A 13743-nucleotide genomic window follows, 5' to 3' on the forward strand; every position below is an offset into this window, starting at 1 on the left:
GTCAAAACCAACTTAAAAAATCTTTACAGATTTTGAAATACAGATTAAAAATTTAAAAACCCACCAGTTAATGGGCAGCTTAGAGCTCAGAGCTAAGAGTGAGCGCTACTGTGGGTTCTGCAGGGTTAGCCTCCAGAAACAGGCTACAAGAGCCTCCCTGGATGAGAGCCCTGCTGTGGTCCATGGGAAAAACACTTCCTGTTTGCCTTCATCCAGGGGACCATCCTGACCTGTGCAGGATGGGGAGGCTGACAGACCTAGATCATAAGCACCAGCCCAGTGCAGGCTTGCTGTAATCTGTCCCCTTGGAACTGCTCCCTCCCCCTCTTCTGCCACCCCCACCCCCACCCTGCTCCCCAACACTGCACTCCAAAAATTCAGAGCTTATTCCGGTTCCTCAGCTGAAACTTGCTTTTTTTTTCCATAGAACCTTAGCTGGAGGGATCCTTCTCTCTGAAATATTCTTCCCTTCCCACTCCCCCATCACCTGGCCAACCTCTGCTTCAGGTTTCATCTTCAAAGTCACTTCCTACTTTTGGAGATGATGGTTATGTTTATTATCTTGATTGTGGTGGTGGTTTATGGGTATGTATATATACCAAAACGCACCAAATTGTACATTTTCAATATATGTGCTGTTTACCACGTATTAATTATACTTCAACAAAGCTGTTAAAAAAAAAGTGACTTCCCCAGTGAGACAAGTCTTGAACTTCTCCTATCCCCACCTCCAGCCCCCCAAACCACATTAGCCTTCTTTAGTATATACTATGAGTGGGAGTAAAGGATTCCTGTCATGCATGATGATGAATGAATGAACGAGCAAGGGCAGAGGTGGTTCAGCCTGTGGACAGAAGGCAATGGTCCTTGGTCACAGATCAAGTAAAGAGCAGCAGAAACTCCAGGAGTGAGGAGGGGGCTGGCCAACAGAAAGTCTGGAGATGGCATCTGAATAAGTCCAGAGAGGTACTTAGAAGTTGGAGGTCAAGCCAGAATCTGGGTGCCCCATCATTTGGAGAGGGTAGATATTCTCCCTCACTGTCTCCAGTCTGAAAATTGAGAATGATAATAATAACTATCTTATTATTGTTGAGGACTATTATCACTGAGGATTAAGTGAGTTAATCCATGTACAGAGTTGAGAACAGTGCCTGACCTATTGAGAGTGCTAAGAGTTCATATTGAGCCTTATTTGGTTGTGAATAGCCATGGTGATCAATAAGTCTGGGAGCCTCTGGTATAAACTTTTTGTTAAATTGGATTCTTGTCGGCGGTGGGTGGCTTCAGGGGCTGTCTCCTTTCACTAAGAGACCCATCTTCTCCCCTGTCCTCTTTCACCTAGCCCTGGGACAACCCGCACGCCTTCAAGCTCCTTTGCAGTGCTTGGAACCCCTGCCAGCATCTCTACATTATTTTGCAAAGCTGTCTTTCTAAAGCCTCCTCTTCCCTAACGACAAGGAGTCACATATGTTGCAGCTTATGCTTCTATTTAGGGTTGTGGATTTGAAAAGAGAGTGTGCGCACACGTGTGCATGCTTGTGGTTGTGAACATGTGCCTGTGCATGCAAATGTGCTTGCATGAACCCACATGGTTGGGCGTTGACACACGTTCAAGGGCACTTGAGCCTTTGAACGACTGCCTGAGCACAGAGATGAGTATGTGTTTGGAGTATATACACACGCACTTGTGAGCATACATAAGTGCCCACGACCATGTGTGTGTTTGGGTGTGGTGTGGTAAGGTATATTTTATGTGCATCTGGGTTTGTGTGCATGTTTTCACGTGTGCTTTTGTGTATCTGTGTGCATATGGTGTGAGTTTGCCTCTCCTCATGTCCCAGGAGGCACCAAGGCAAGTGCAAACTACAAAGAACAAAGGAATATTCTGCATAATTTAGCCTTTGATCTCTGCCACCCCCAATCCTCCCTTGCTCTCCCTCCAGCTGCCAAGCTGTTTCCCCAGCCCTTCGGACTCCATCTTTGAGCTTTGTCTTCCAGAAGCCTCAGCCTCTCTTTGCCACCTCATGAAGGGAACAGAGCTACAGAAGGGTAACGAGCATTTATTGAGCACCTATGGTGCACCAGGCACCTGTACCAGATGCTTCACATACTTTCTCAAATCTTTGCAGCAATCCTGCAAAGTATAACAGTTGTTCCCATTTGAGGTTTGAAGAAGCTGAGGATTGGGGAAATTAAGCCGTTTGTCTAAGTGACGGAGCTAGGATATGAACTCAGGACTGCAAAGCCCATGCTCTTTCACTCCACTAGCTGTCTTCCTGGAGCATGCCTAGCCGCCAGGAACTGAGAAGTTGAAGCTGCAGCCAGAGCTCCTGGGGGAGGAGATGCCCTGGGAGACACAGACAGTCTGATGTTGGGAGAAGGCGGTGAGAGCAGGGAATCAATAGGGACCCTAAAGGTTGCACTTAGCTTTCGTAAGGAGAGCAGGATGGAGAAATCCCTGTTGTCTGAGTGGTCCACGGATAGAGTGGGGAGAGCAAGGGATGGACCAATAACAAACAGCAAAGTTGAGAAAGCATCATCTTTGCCACCTTCAGCTTTAGGGCCTGGACAAACTATATCAAATTTCTGTAAAATGTGTGTGGGAGAGGGGTTTTAGAGGGTTTTTACAAGCTCTTGTTAAAACTAGCACTTGTTGGGGCCAGCCCCATGGCATAGTGGTTAAGTTCGCATGCTCAACTTTGGCAACCTGGGTTCGTGGGTTTGGATCCTGGGCGTGGACCTACACCACTCGTCAGCCATACTTTGGCAGCAACCCACATACAAAACAGAGGAAGATTGGCGCAGATGTTGGCTCAGGGCGAATCTTTCTCAATAAAAACAAACAGAAAACTAGCATTTGTTGATCTCTTACTGTGCTAACTCATGCAACCTCACAATCATTCTATAAGATAGTTGCTATTATTGTCCTCATTTTACATATGAGGACACTGCGGCTCAGAGAGGTTACATTGCTTGCCCAAGTGGCAGAGCAGGACACAAACCTGGGGTCTGTCTGACCCCAAAACCCCTACAGCTTGGGGAAACAGCTTGGCAGCTGGAGTGAGAGCAAGGGAGGATTGGGGGTGGCAGAGATCAAAGGCTAAATTATGCAGAATATTCCTTTGTTCCTTGTAGTTTCTCTGTAGCCTTCCCTGTTTTAAAGTTTAAAACAAATAGTATATAAAATACCAGAGACATAGTAGACACTCACAAATGGTAGCTAATAATGATGATGACAATGACTATGACCACAATGATGATGAAAATGTGTTTGCTAAGAATTGAAGTAGCATTAAATTCCTCCGGTGTCAAAATTTCTGGAAAATTACACACTGTTAGTGATAGTTTTTAGAACAAAGGTTGCTTTCCTCAGGGAGAGCAGTGATATCTCTTCTTGTGGCAGCCAGACCAGACTCAAAGCCCAGCCACCACTTTTTAGCTGTGTGGCTCTGAGCAACCTAACCTCTCCGGGCATCATTTCCTTATCTATAATGTAAGGATAATAATAGCCTACCCAGTTCCTCAAAAGGTTAAACATAGAATTACCACATGACCCAGCAATTCCACTCCTAGGTGTTTACCCAAGAGAAATGATAACAGATGTCCACACAAGAACTTGTACACAAATGTTCATATTAGCATTATTCATAATAGCTAAAAAGTGGAAACAGCCCAAATATCCAACAGCTGATGAATGGATAAACAAAATGCAGTATATCCATACAATGCACTATTATTCAGCAATAAAAGGGAGTGAAATACTAAGATGTGCTACACCATGGATGAACCTTGGAAACTTTATGCTGGATGAAAGAAGCCAGTCACAAAAAAATCCATATTGTATGATTCATTTCCAGTATAGGCAAATCCATAGGCAAATGTCATTGCAGAATAGACAGATAGAGACAGGAAGTAGATTAGTGGTTGCTAGGAAGAATGGAGAATGACTGCTAATGGGTATAAGGCTTCTTTTGGGGTGATGAAAATGTTCTCGAAGTAGATAGTGGTGATGGGTACACAACTTTGTGAATATACTAAAAACCACTGAATTGTGGGCTCTAAAAGAATGAATTTTGTGGTATGTATGTGAATTATATCTCAATAAAAAACATAGCTTGATCTTATCAGTTTGTTGTGAAGTTTAAATGAGATAATTTATGTAAATCCCCTAGCACAGAGCCGGCCTTGTAGGAAGTATTCATTAAATGCTAAATATTCAAATAAATGCTAGCTACTATTACTGTTATCATCACTGCTATACCGGCTGGTGATTTTAGTTCCTAAACCCTCCCAGAGCTTCAGACTCCTCACCTGCAAGCAGGAATAATGATACTTTAATTAGTTAGGGTTTCTTAGTCACAGGCAACAGACACCTACTCCAGCTCATGAGTAAAAGGGGAATTTACTGGAAAGCTGCGGTGTAGATGACTGATTTAGAGGTGAGGACATAGAACCAGGCTCAGAAAGAAAAGGCCCAAGGGACAGAATCTAAAGAGGAGTATAACTGAGAAGCTACGGAATTTCTGGTGAAGAATGTGTTCCCAGAGTCGGGCCATCTGGGTTTGAATCTTGCTCTGCCCATCAAGGCTGCGTGGCCTTGCTTGTTGCCTTGGTTTGCTCATCTGCTAGACAGGGAGTGCATCAGGGCCTACTTTATAGGATTGTTGTGAGGATTAAATGAATTAATATCTGTACAACACTTATCACAGTAACTTGCACTCTAAACTCTCAATAAATGTTGTTATTATTATTATTATTATTGACAGGGCCTTGTTGCTGGGATGATTCAACTTGACCCACTTTTTCTGACCGTGCATGGCTCTGCTCAAGGTTCAGATCCCTAGAGAGTGTAATGGGCCTAGCTAGGGTCACTCACCTACTCCTTGGCCAGGGGAGGGTGGGGCATCTTGATTGACAGCCCCATTAAGACTTCAAGCTATGGGGCAGAGGTGATACTCAAAGGAGAATCCAGAGAAAGAGGAGGGGGGCTTAGCAGCAAAACCAACCCAGGCCTCCTGCAAATACCCCTCCTTGTTAGGAGGATCAGAGATAATATGTGCAAAGTGCTTGGCACATAGTAGGCCCTTAATAACTGGGATTCTTCTCAGCTGATGACTGTTTTCTACCTGGGAGCTCTGGATTTTTCATTACCATTGCAGCATAGGTTTGGGACGGACTGTAAAAGGCCTTGAATGCCATGTTAAAGCATATGCACTTTATTCTGAGAAATTAAGCAAGGAGGACCATCTCTTGAAAACCCTATGGCATGGTCTGAGTCCTGTGGACTATAGTCCACGTTCCCCAAGCCTCCCAGTTGTGTGATCCTGGGCAACTTACTTAATATCTCCAGCCCTCAGCTTCCCCATGCATAAAAGGCAGTCACAATTTGGGTTGCCATGGGGCTTAAATCAGATAGTATTTGCAAAGTACTTAGAACAGTCTCTGGCCCAAGGTAAATGCTCAATAAATCATAGCGGTTACCATATATAAAATGAAGTTAAAGAGCTTCACCTCACCAGGTTTGTGGGAGAATCAATTGGGATCAAAGACCCTATAGCACTTTGCACACACACACTGCTGTGTCCTGGAAAGATGTTTCTTTGATTGTAATCACCACTGGCAATAAGACACACCTTGAGTCTAATTACTGTTTTTTCATGAAATAAAGTAACATTAAATGTACACATTTAATGATAAGTTGGAGCCTGATTTCAGAAACATTCAAATATGAAAAGAGTGTGTCTTAGAACTGAAGAAATAAAGTATTGATAATTTAATGTTTCAAATAATTAAAGAAGGTTCTCATAGAGTCTATTACCAGTTTCCCAAAACTTAGAACACAATATCGCTTACTTAATGCTAAAAGGGCACCGAGCATAATTTAATCTTTCCTTGAAGCTTTTGAATTTCCTTGAAGGCAAGATCAGCAATTTTAAAATACACTTTTAGATCCTCTAGCTCAATGGTTCTCAACCCTGACTACGCATTAGCATCCCCTTGGGAGCTTTTAAAAAATACTGTTGCCTGGGTCCCGTTTCAGACCAATTAAATCAGAGTCTCTGGGGGCGGAGCCAGAGCACTGGAATTTTTCAAAGCTCCCCAAGTAATTCTGATGCACAGAGAGCCTGAGAACTGCTCCCCCCAGCAAGGTGCCATTGTATTTGGAGATGAGATTGAAGAGGTCTGCAGGGGCTGGATCACGGAGGGTTTCATACCCTACAACACAGAGGCTCAATGTTATCCTGTAAGATGGGGAGCTACTGAAGACTTTTAGCAAAATTTTTAATCCAGTGTGAGTTCAAGTTAGAATGACCACTCTGGTGACCTGTGGAGCAGAACTGGAGTTTGTAAGACTGAAGGAAGAAAACCTAGAGCAGAGGCCACTGCAACCATCCCAACTATATCAGTTGTCTGTTGCTGTGTAACAAAACAGCCCCCAAATCTAGCGGTTTAAAGCAGTGATTTATTATTTCTCATGATTCTGTGGATTGGCTGGGCAGCTCTACTGCAGGTCTCACCTGTACTCCCTCATGCAGCCACAGCTGGGTGAATTGTGGTACCCTTTACTGAGATGTGGGGGACCGTGGGGAAGGAACAGATGAGTTGAGGAGAATCACCAGTTTGGTTTTGGATATGTTAAGTTTGAGATGCCTTTTAGACTCCAAGTGAAGATGCTGACTAACCACTGCATCTGGAGTCGAGGTTGGGACTTCAGATAGAAATCTGAGTGTTATCAAATTTTGAGGCTGGATGGACACTTAGGGAGTGAGTTTGAGTGTGGGGAGATCTGAAGACTGGGCCCTGGGGCACTCCAACATTTAGAGGTTGGGTTGAGGGAGAGGATCCAGCCAAGGAGACTGAGAAGGAGTGGCCAGTGAGGTGGAAAGATGGGGAGCAGGTTGGACTCCAGGAAGCCCAGGAAGAAAGTGTTTTCCAGGGGGCCGGCCCGGTGGCGTAGTGGTTAAGTTCGCGCACTCCACTTCGGCAGCCCAGGGTTCGAAGGTTCAGATCCCGGACACAGACCTACGCACCGCTCATCAAGCCATGCTGTGGCAGGCATCCCGCATATAACATAAAGGAAGATGGGCACAGATGTTAGCCCAGGGCCAATCTTCCTCAGCAAAAAGAGGAGGATTGGCAACAGATGTTAGCTCAGGGCTGATCTTCCTTACCACAAAAACAAAAAAAGAAGCAAGTGTTTCCAGAAGATAGCAGGATCAATATTGTTGAATGCTGCTGAGGAGGCAGGTAAGCTGAGGCAGAGAAAGAACTGACCATTTAGATTTGGCAACAGGGAAGCCACTGGTGATCTTAAGATTAAATGGAGCAGAGTGGAGTGGGTTGAGGAGAGAATAGGATAATTGCAGAGAGATGAGGCTGTGTGTGTATGTGTGTGTCTTTAGTTGAGAAAAAGTACAGAGTATTTGTTATGTTGGTGGAAATAATTTACTAGCAAGGGACAATTATCAATGATGTGGGAGAAATTGGGACAATTGCAGGAACACAAGGCATGGGATCCGGTGGACATGGGGAGCAGCTGGCCTTGGGCACAGCGAGGACAGTTCTTCCATTGTATCCGGAGTGAAGGCAGCGCATATGGGCTGAGATGCAGGTAGATTGAAAGATCTGGCATTAGAAGGGTGAGGAGAGAGTCAGGAGGCATTTGGAAAGTAGAACGAGGAAGGAAAGCAGTCACTTTAGGATTTAAAGCACCTCCCAGCGAGACCGTCTCTTATCAACAACCTCTCCCAACACCCTGTCTGTGCCAGGCCTCGGCACCAGGCAGAGGAGCTTGAAGATGACTCACCCTGTGTCCCTGCTGATGAGAAGTTCATGGTCGAAGAAGGGAGACAGACCTGTAAACTGACAACTTCAATACAATGTGCTAATAATAAAGACGTGTACAAAGTGTTTTGAGAACAAAGAGGGAGTGAGTAACTCTGCCTGGAGGGGTCAGAGAAGACTTCACAGAGGTGAAATTTAAATCAGGCTTCAAGGAGGGGGAGAACATTATCAGGCGGGCTAGAGGAGGAAGGTCGTTCAAGGTGGAAAAAACGGCATGTGAAAGCCACAGAGATGAGAAAGATCCTTTTACTTTTTCTCACTGCTCCGCCTGTCTCTTTTCTTCTTACCGCTCCCCCCTCCCCATTCTCAAGCTGTCGTCTGTCAGGCTTTCTTAGTTCAAGAGGAAATTTTTCTTTTTGGAAAGTTTAATAAACTTCCGTTCAGCCTGTACTGAGTCATGACAAAGGTGTGTTTCACACTTAAACAAACGTCTCAGATGTTATTTTTTGCACTTGAAGAACAAGCTATTTTTAAAGAAATCCAAACTCGCTGGGACTCAGCAAGGACGATTTCTGTGACCTGTTTTTAAGAAGTGAGCTTTGGAAAGGAACATAGTGACCAGCAGTGGCAGAATCAGAGGACCTGGCAATTCTTTCCTTTAAATGTTTCAGTGAGCCAGTTAGTAGTTTCACCTTACTAAGTTGCTTATTTTATCTGGGGTGTCTGGTCTTCTGGAAAACTCTCAAGGAGTATGCAACAATTATCCAATACAGAACAAGGGGAAAGGAGGTCACCACTCTCTCAGAGGTGGGCTAAGATAATGGCAGAAAGAATGGAGGGAAGGGGATGGATTTGAGAGGGATTTAAACGGTGCAATGAACAAGGAGAAAATGCTTCAGAAGTGTCATTGTACCCATGTGTGTAGCTTGTCTCCTGCCTGTATGGGCCCTCTATTCCTTCCCTCCCTGAACATGCATGGCACTCCCCCCATTGGGTCTATTCATCCACCCTCTTGAATCTGATCTAGCCTGTGAGTACTTTGAACAACTGAACATAGGGTAAGTGATGCTGGGCCTGTCCTAAGACTAGTCTTTAAGAGCCATTGCTGTGAGAAACCCAAGACACGAAGAGGTGGGCCAGTGGACATTTCACCCGAGCTCCCCAGCCAAGAGCCAGCAACAGTTGCCAAGTACATGAGTGTGCCATCTTGGATGTTCAGCCTCGTTGAGCCTTTGGATGAATCCAGCCCCAGCTGACATCTGAGTGTAACTGCATGAGTGACCCCAAGTGAGAACTGCCCAGTTTAGCCCACTCAACCTACAAGACCATGAGAGGTAATAGTAAATTGTTGTTTTAAGCCAGTAAGTTTTAGGGTAGTTTGTTACACAGCAATAGCTAATCAGAATATCATCTCTTTTCATCCATCTTTGCTAACACCAGGCACTGCGCTAGGCATTTTTCATTTTAATGCTCATGACAACTTGGAGATAAATATTATTATCCTTTTGGAAGATGAAGCAATACTCAGAGATGTTCCAGGACTGACCACATACCATTCCAGCAAGTTTCCCATAGGTGTTACAGCTGGACCCATTCTTATTATTTACATCATTTCATTTCTCCCCATCCTGCCTCTCCTCTTGAGCCCTCTGTCTCGGAAAGTTGTGCTATACCACCCATGGTTGCAGTCTGAAACACCTGGCACTGCATATGTCTGTCTGTCTACTTTGTGGAAATGGAAACAGCCTGGATCTTGAGAGTCAAGAGACCTGGAGTTGAGTCCCAGCTCTGCTGCTCAGTTGCTGTCTAACTTTAGGCAAGTCACTTCCCCTCTCTGGGCTTTGGTTTTCTTCTCTGAAAATGAGGGAATTGGGCTACATCATTGTTTTTCAGACCTGAGTAATATATTAATTTTTCCATTTAAAAAACTTTTATTATAAAAATTTCCAGACATACTCAGATGTAGAGAGTACAGTGAACCTTCATGTACCCTTCATCTAGTTTCAACAATCATTTCCATTTTGCCAAGCTTTATTTAATTTATGGCCCCACCTCTTTTTTTTTCTTACTGGAACATGACATCATCTCATCTCACCTCTAAATTAAGGTTGCCAGACTTAGCAAATGAAAATACAGGACACTCAGTTAAATGTGGTAACAAATAAAGAATTTTTTAGGATAAGTATGTCCCATGCAACATGTATTTTATCTCACAACCTTACCCTAAATACTTCAGTTTGCAGTTTTAAAAAGGAAGATTTTATTATATAACTACAAGGCCATTATGACACCTAACGACATCAGTAATAATTCCTTAATAGCATCTAATATGTACATATCCAAATTTCCATGATTGTCTAAAAAACATCTTTTTACTAGTAGTTTGGTCAAATGGAGACATAAAGGAGGTCCACCATTGTAATTGGTTCTTAAAGCTCTTAAGGCCACTTTTAATCTAGAACAGTCCCTCCTCCCCACCCCCCTTTCTTTTCGTGCTATTTACTTGTTGAAAAAATTGGGTCGGTTGTCCTGTAGAAGATTCCACATTCTGAATTTGGCTGATTGCTTCCTTATGGTGTCATTTACTTGTACCTCTAGCCCCTGTACTTTCTGTAGATGATAAGTTTTATTTAAAGGCTTCATTGGATTCAGGTTAAACTATTTGGCCAGAATAGAGGTGCTGTGTACTTTAGAACACATCTCATCAGGAGGCACAGAATGTGTGTTCATCTCCCTTTTAGTGATGCTAACATTTATCAGTGGGTTTAGGTGGTGACACCCTTATTTCTTCATTGTAAAGTTCCCTATCAACCCTTCACTCAAAGGTTTTACCATTTATTGATGACTGTTGCCTAAATCAGGTATAATATTAGGGTTTGCAAAATGGTGACGATCTAATTTTAGCATTGCTTCTGATTTATTAGCTGAAATTCTTCTGTATAGGAGAACTTTTCTTTATCTTCCAGGGATAGTTGGTTATCCTGAAACATAGTTCATAATGGAAGACAGAATAAATCTTTTTTTTTAATTTAATTTAATTTTTTATTTATGTATTTTCCCCCCCAAAGCCCCAGTAGATAGTTGTATGTCATAGCTGCACATCCTTCTAGTTGCTGTTATGTGGGACGCGGCCTCAGCATGGCCGGAGAAGCAGTGCATCGGTACGCGCCCGGGATCCGAACCAGGGCCACCAGCAGCGGAGCGCGAGCACTTAACCACTAAGCCACGGGGCCGGCCCAGAATAAATCCTTAACTCTTTTTTTTTTTAAGAAAGGCCTCCAGTTTTTATGAAATTTCCAAGAGAGAATTGAACAGTAATGCTGATATTCCCAACTCAGATTTAAGATTACAAGTTTTTTTACTTAACTTCTTTGACATTACATTTGTATCTCTTTTGTCCTGAAAATCTTTGATCCTAACAACATTGATGTAATTACTAATATGTTTTATCCCCCAATAGACATATTTTAAAATAGCGATACTAATATCATTGCTAACAATAAAACTATTGAAAGAAATTTTAGATTTCTTTGTTGTTTTTTCCCCATTATCCTTAGACTATATCTCATTGAAGATGTATGCTCAAAAATACTTTGTTTTCTGGTCAATTGGAGTAATTCTTTTTTTCTGTATCATCATGTTATCAACCTCATATAAAGTTATGTTCATGTTAGGTTTGTTTTTCATTTTAGTGATTATTTAAAAATTTATATGATTTAATGATTTAAATATTTACATGAATCATTTACAAGATTTCAAAGTCAAAGCTATCTAACAAGGCTCATTCAGAGAAGCCTCACTTCTAATCCTTTCCCTCTGCTCTGTTCCCTTTCTCTCCCATAGAAACCCTTTTAAAGCTTGGTTTTTCAACTCTGGCACTACTGACATTTCGGGCTGGATGATCCTTTGTTATGAGGGGCTATCCTGTGTATTGTAGGATGTTTAGCAGCATCCTTGGTCCCTACCCGCTAGAGGCCAATTGTTACAACTAAAAATGTCTCCAGACATTGCTAAATATCCTGGGGTGGCGGAGCCGGGGGATGGCAAAATTATATCTAGCTGAGAATCACTGTTCTTTAAGGAAACAATTTCTTGCTGGCTTGAAAATTTGACCTCCAGTCTAAGATATCTGCATTTAATGTTAAACTTGTCACTTTAGGCAATCAGTTTGCACCAACATGAGCACTAAATTTTGGGCGCCAGGAATCGTTTACAAGGTGACTGTCCCAGTGATCCAGAATACGCTTACATTATTATTATTTGTAGATTGTAATTGAAACCAAGACACACATTTAGAAACTTCTCTTAGAACTTGCGGACCCTGCAAATGTGTGCACCCAGAGAGATCCAGACATCTCAGCACTTTCCCTGGTTTGCAAAATACTGGGGCTGGGCGATTTCTCAGGGCCTTCCTGCTGTCTGAAAGCTTTCTCGTTCTAAAAGTCTAGAAGCTTGCTTTTCAAACTGGGGCGGACAGCACAGTGATTGAGAGCACCGAATTGAATCCAGAGCTTCAATTGATCAGCTCTGTGACGTAGCGCAAGTTACTTACGTTCTCGGAGCCGTAGTCTCCTTAACTATAAATTAATATGAACATTGTACCTACTCCTTAGGATTGTTGTGAGGATTAAAGACATAATGCATGTTAAGTGCTTAATATACTGCCTGGCATATAATAAGTGCTTAATAAATGTTGGCTGTTAGTATAATTACCACCAGGGCTAGGTGGTGGTGTGCCAGGAAATACTCAGAGCCACAGGATACGTAAGGAACATCTCCCTGGAGTGTGAATTTCTACTTGAAGTGTTGGAAAAATAGGCTTTGAACTTTTCTCCTACAGGGAAGTAATTAAAAACATTATTTTCACGTTAAAATAAACATGGGAATAAAAGGTGCAATTTGCATGGATTTTAAAGATAAAATGTGAAACTTCAAAGAAATTTTATGCTCAAGGCTGATGACTTTGGGCCTCATCCCCAGACCTCAAGGGAAGCTGTCTGAGTCTCCTCTGCTGTGAGAGAACTGTGGTGGGAATGTTCCAGCAGTAGCTCTGGGCTGTTACGCACCTTAGACTGATAGGAGTGTCAGGGATATTAGCTGAATTTCTGTAAGAAGTGGGGGCTTCCTGATCAGGAATCCCTGCTCTCATCTTGTCCATTCCTCACCTTCCAAGTTGCTTTGGGATTTGTTACCCAAGAAGGGGAGTGGGAAAATTTGCTGGGAATGGGGAAAAGTGCCCACTATATGTATCTGATCCCATTCTAAGAGATACAAGGAGAACGAATCAAACACACATTCTGCCCACGTGAAACCTTCAGTCTACTGATCATTCAATATCAGTAGCTGCCACAGCCTCAATATGGGAAGTGAAATGGGGAACGGTAAGGGGAATGGGTTTGGGGTTTAGGGAAAAGATCGGGCAGTTATGGACAGTTGAGTAGCATGTGAGAGAGCTAGACAGAGATCCTGAGCAGGCTGTTGAATGCGAGTCCAGTGCCATAGTCTCGTTCTCACTTGGGGCTTCAGACATTTGCAGTGGAGTTTGGGTAGCCATAATGGCATTTATCGGGGGGAAGCCAGGAATGCTAGATGTCCTGCAATGCATGGACAGTATCACATGACTTTTGAATGTCACACTGGACATTTATGTAGGTGAACGTCCTGTATATAATTATCTGAGCCTAACAACTATTTTTCAAACAAAGGCAAAGTACATTCTAGCATGATTTTAATATTCCAGGGAGGCAAATACTATGCAAAGTGAATGAAGATTATACCTTGTTGTGTTCACACTCTACCAAGTTCACCATTTTAGAAAATCATGTCAGCAATTCTGCTACAGTATTTGAGTCTCCAGTTGGCATCTGTAGCTGTTGATTTGGGGTCAATGCTTCTCAAACTGTAAGGTGCATGTGATCACCTGGGCATCTTGTTTCTTTCTTTCTTTTTTTTTAAGAA

This window comes from Ceratotherium simum, chromosome 29 (genome assembly GCF_057802395.1).
Source record: "Ceratotherium simum simum isolate JZ-2026a chromosome 29, ASM5780239v1, whole genome shotgun sequence".
Lineage (NCBI taxonomy): Eukaryota > Metazoa > Chordata > Mammalia > Perissodactyla > Rhinocerotidae > Ceratotherium > Ceratotherium simum.